The following is a 5,430-nucleotide window of genomic DNA, read 5'->3' on the forward strand; positions in this document are numbered from 1 at the left end:
GACTTTGCTACTCGATGGCCAGAAGCAGTAGCTCTAGGCAACACCAGGGCTAACACTGTGTGCCTGGCCCTAACAGACATCTTTGCCAGGGTAGGTTGGCCCTCTGACATCCTTACAGATTCAGGGTCTAATTTCCTGGCAGGGACCATGGAAAAACTGTGGGAAACTCATGGGGTGAATCACTTGGTTGCCACGCCGTACCACCATCAAACCAATGGCCTGGTGGAAAGGTTCAATGGAACTTTGGGGGCCATGATACGAAAATTCATCAACGAATTCTCCAATAATTGGGACCTAGTGTTGCAGCAGTTGCTGTTTGCCTACAGGGCTGTACCACATCCCAGTTTAGGGTTTTCACCATTTGAACTTGTGTATGGTCACGAGGTTAAGGGGCCATTACAGTTGGTGAAGCAGCAATGGGAGGGGTTTACGCCTTCTCCAGGAACTAACATTCTGGACTTTGTAAGCAACCTACAAAGCACCCTCCGACACTCTTTAGCCCTTGCTAGAGAGAACCTAAAGAATGCTCAGGAAGAGCAAAAGGCCTGGTATGACAGACATGCCAGAGAACGTTCCTTCAAGGTAGGAGACCAAGTTATGGTCTTGAAGGCGCAACAGACCCATAAGATGGAAGCATCATGGGAAGGGCCATTCACGGTCCAAGAGCGCCTGGGAGCTGTAAACTACCTCATAGCATTTCCCAATTCCTCACTAAAGCCTAAAGTGTACCATGTTAATTCTCTCAAGCCTTTCTATTCCAGAGACTTACAGGTTTGTCAGTTTACAGTCCAGGGAGATGATGCTGAGTGGCCTGATGGTGTCTACTACGACGGGAAAAAAGATGGTGGCGTGGAAGAGGTGAACCTCTCAACCACCCTGGAACGTCTGCAGCGGCAACAAATCAAGGAGCTGTGCACTAGCTTCGCCCCATTGTTCTCAGCCACCCCAGGACGGACTGAACGGGCATACCACTCCATTGATACAGGTAATGCTCACCCAATCAGAACTCCACCCTACCGAGTGTCTCCTCATGCCCAAGCTGCTATAGAACGGGAGATCCAGAACATGCTACAGATGGGTATAATCCGCTCATCTACCAGTGCATGGGCATCTCCAGTGGTTCTGGTACCCAAACCAGATGGGGAAATACGCTTTTGCGTGGACTACCGTAAGCTAAATGCTGTAACTCGTCCGGACAACTATCCAATGCCACGTACCGATGAGCTATTGGAAAAGTTGGGACGTGCCCAGTTCATCTCTACAATAGACTTAACCAAGGGGTACTGGCAAGTACCGCTAGATGAACCTGCCAAGGAGAGGTCAGCATTCGTCACCCATGCGGGGGTGTATGAATTCAATGTCCTTCCTTTCGGCCTTCGAAATGCACCCGCCACCTTCCAGAGGCTGGTAGATGGTCTACTAGCTGGACTGGGAGAATTTGCAGTTGCCTACCTCGATGATGTGGCCATTTTTTTCAGACTCCTGGCCCGAACACCTACTACACCTGGAAAAGGTCTTTGAGCGCATCAGGCAGGCAGGACTAACTGTTAAGGCCAAAAAGTGTCAAATAGGCCAAAACAGAGTGACTTACCTGGGGCACCAGGTGGGTCGAGGAACCATAAACCCCCTACAGGCCAAGGTGGATGCTATCCAAAAGTGGCCTGTCCCACGGTCCAAGAAGCAGGTCCAATCCTTCTTAGGCTTGGCCGGATACTACAGGCGATTTGTACCACACTACAGCCAAATCGCTGCCCCACTGACCGACCTGACCAAAAAGACCCAGCCAAATGCAGTTAAGTGGACTGATGAGTGTCAAAAGGCCTTTACCCAACTTAAGGCAATGCTCATGTCTGACCCTGTGCTCAGGGCCCCGGACTTTGACAAGCCATTCCTAGTAACCACGGATGCATCTGAGCGTGGTATAGGAGCAGTGCTCATGCAGGAAGCAACAGATCACAACTTCCATCCTGTCGTGTTTCTCAGCAAGAAACTGTCTGAGAGGAAAAGTCACTGGTCAGTCAGTGAAAAGGAATGCTATGCCATTGTGTACGCCCTGGAAAAGCTACGCCCATATGTTTGGGAACGGCGGTTCCAACTACAAACTGACCATGCTGCACTAAAGTGGCTTCATACTGCCAAGGGGAACAACAAGAAACTTCTTCGTTGGAGTTTAGCTCTCCAAGATTTTGATTTTGAAATTCAATACATCACAGGAGCTTCTAACAAAGTAGCTGATGCACTCTCCCGTGAGAGTTTCCCAGAATTCAGTAGTTAAAAAGTGTTCTTAAAATGTAGAAGTCTGTTAGTTATATACTTAGGAGTATATGTAAAGGTGTATGTGTTGTATTAATCTGTTTATTTTCAAGTTCTAGAAGGAAATCGCTGCCAGTGAGCTTCCCCACTGTCTGCAATTTGGGGGGCGTGTCATAAACAGATAGCTAAGGGTTAATGTCTCTTTCACCTGAAGCACCTGACCAGAGGACCAATCAGGAAACCGGATTTTTTCAACTTTGGGTGGAGGGAAGTGTGTGTCTGAGGTCTTTTGTCTGCCTGCCTGCTTTCTCTGAGCTTTGGAGAAGTAGTTCTACTTTCTAATCTTCTGTTTCTAAGTGTAAGGACAAAGAGATCAGATAGTAAGTTCTATGGTTTCTTTTCTTTGGTATTTGCATGAATATAAGTGCTGGAGTGCTTTGATTTGTATTCTTTTTGAATAAGGCTGTTTATTCAATATTCTTTTAAGCAATTGACCCTGTATTGTATCATCTTAATACAGAGAGCACATTTGTAGGTATTTTTCTTTCTTTTTATATAAAGCTTCTTTTAAGACCTGTTGAAGTTTTCTTTACTTCAGGGAAATTGAGTCTGTACTCACCAGGGAATTGGTGGGAGGAAGAAATCGGGGAGATCTGTGTGTTGGATTGCTAGCCTGATTTTGCATTCCCTCTGGGGGAATAGGAAAGTACTTTTTGTTTCCAGGATTGGGAACAGAGAGGGGGAGTCTCTCTGTGTAGTTTCACAGAGCTTGTGTCTGTGTATCTCTCCAGGAGCACCTGGAGTGGGGAAGGGGAAAAGGATTATTTCCCTTGGTTGTGAGACTCAAGGGATTTGGGTCTTGGGGTCCCCAGGGAAGGTTTTTCAGGGGGACCAGAGTGCCCCAAAACACTCTAATTTTTTGGGTGGTGGCAGCAAGTACCAGGTCCAAGCTGGTAACTAAGCTTGGAGGTTTTCATGCTAACCCCCATATTTTGGACGCTAAGGTCCAAATCTGGGACTAAGGTTATGACACCCCCTTATCCTGGCAGGCAGGACACATCCTTCCCAGTATGGCAGAGACCCTGCCCATGGGCAGATAGACCCAGCTGAGCCCATAGGAGACTGGGGGAGGGGGAGCAGAGGAAGAGAATGCAGGCAACTGAACATGACAGGTGTCCATGTAAGGAGAGACAGAGAGCTTGAGTGAAAGTTGGCCAACACAGAGAGAGAAACCTAGGAGGACGAAAGAAATTCACAACAGGGAGTCACTCTCATGGATCCAACTTTCTGCTAGTGAGCACACACCACTCCTGGCCAGAGAGATGATCAGCTCTCGCAAATGGCAACATCATCTCCCCTGAAGCCACAGCTAGTCCGGAAACCCACACCCAGGTAATGGGAAGAACCTGCCTGGAGCCAGGAGGGCTGTGACCAGAGCCCTTCCCAAACCAGATACACATCTCACCGACAAAGATGTTTACTCTTGTCCCAGTCGGGCAGGTCTTGCCTGGCATCAACAGGATTCACACTGTCACTGCTCTCGATCACTTTCCATCTCACCTCAGGGCTGGACTCCATCCCCGCGACTTCTTTTCCCTTGCTATGAAACACAACATAAGAGGAAAAGAAAAAGCAATGGTGGTGAGGCTCCTCTTCTCGCTACTCCCGCACCCCAGGGCTTCGGCTTGAACCCTCCTCCCATTCTGTCATCACAGCTACAATTAGAAATCTGAACCCGGGGCTCACACCTGCTTGTCTCCCCAATCCTAGGCCCTGTCCAGCATGTCTCCCTCCACAGAACTTACCTGGCCTCATCTTAGCCCTCGTCCAGACTAACCCGCGGCATCGGCGGGTTAAAATCGATTGCTCGGGGATCGATATATCGCGTCTAGTCTGGACGCGGTGTATCGATCCCCGAGCGCGCTTACATCGATTCCGGAACTCCATCAATCCGAACGGAGTTCCGGAATCGACGCGGAGAGCCGCGGACATCGATGCCGCGCCGTCCAGACTGGTGAGTACCTCGATTTTAGAAATTCGACTTCAGCTACGTTATTCTCGTAGCTGAAGTTGCGTATCTAAAATCGATTTTAATTCCTAGTCTGGACGTGGCCTTAGACTCCATCTTCATATTGCTCTTCTCCTTCCCACAGCTCCTGCTCTGCTCCTCAGACCTGTCTGTCTCAGCTCTGCAGGCAGAGGGGAAGGGGCATGATGGGAACACACACGCCCCATTCCAGACACCACACAGCATCCACAGGGCTACCAAAACACCTCATCTTCAGCCAAAACCACACCCCACCCCGAGAGAGGAAAAAGCCTTTGTGAGCACAGCACACACAAGACAGGAAAAGATTAACACCCACACCCAGCCCAGCCAAAGTGGGAGCTTCCTCACCTTCCCGGCCACAGGTTCATTGGGCTCATGGAAGGAGAAGTTTGGTGGGCTGTGGGGGTCCCTGAAGAACTAGCTCAGCATGTGAATGACTGGGATGTATGTGGAAGCCTGACTGTGGGTTGGAGTGTCCAGGAGGACGTAAGGGAAGGGAATAGGGGGATTAGGGATAGAGAAGAGTGGCGTTATCAAGGAGCATTGTGGGAATGTGGGATTTAGAGAGCCCAGAGTGGATGGGTGATGGTGGGTTGGACAACCCCACAGTGGTTGAAAAGGGGAACCTGGCAGGTTTGGGTGTAGCAGAGATTGAAGATGAGGAACCTCACACCCTGGGGATGGACTGGGGGAGTGGGAGGATGGGAAAGTGGGGCCCAGTAATGAGAAATGGGTTGGAGGCAATTAGGGGGTGGGGCGCTGAGGACGGGGATGGGGGGGGAGGAGGAAGAGGAAGGGGGGGCAAGGTGCTGAGGACGGGAAGGAGGATGTGGGAGATGGAGCAAGAGGAGGTCGGTGTCCGGGTGCTGAGGACGGCGGGGGAGGAGGAGGTCGGGGCGAAGGGAAAGGGCAGGTAGAGTGTACACGGGGGGGGGGATGCTGGGGGCTGAGGGATCCCCATAGATGGGGGTGGGGCTGGCGAGAGGATCACAACAGATGGGGGGACACTGGGAGGCAGGTTGGGGGGGCTTGAAGGCCCCGCGGCCCCAGGCTGCCACTTGTGGGGCTGCTCCCAGGCAGCTCTGCCCCCCCTCACCTGTTACCCCCAGGCCCAGCCGGGGGGGGGG

The sequence above is a fragment of the Gopherus flavomarginatus genome (assembly GCF_025201925.1).
Source record: "Gopherus flavomarginatus isolate rGopFla2 chromosome 13 unlocalized genomic scaffold, rGopFla2.mat.asm SUPER_13_unloc_2, whole genome shotgun sequence".
NCBI classification, from domain to species: Eukaryota; Metazoa; Chordata; order Testudines; family Testudinidae; genus Gopherus; species Gopherus flavomarginatus.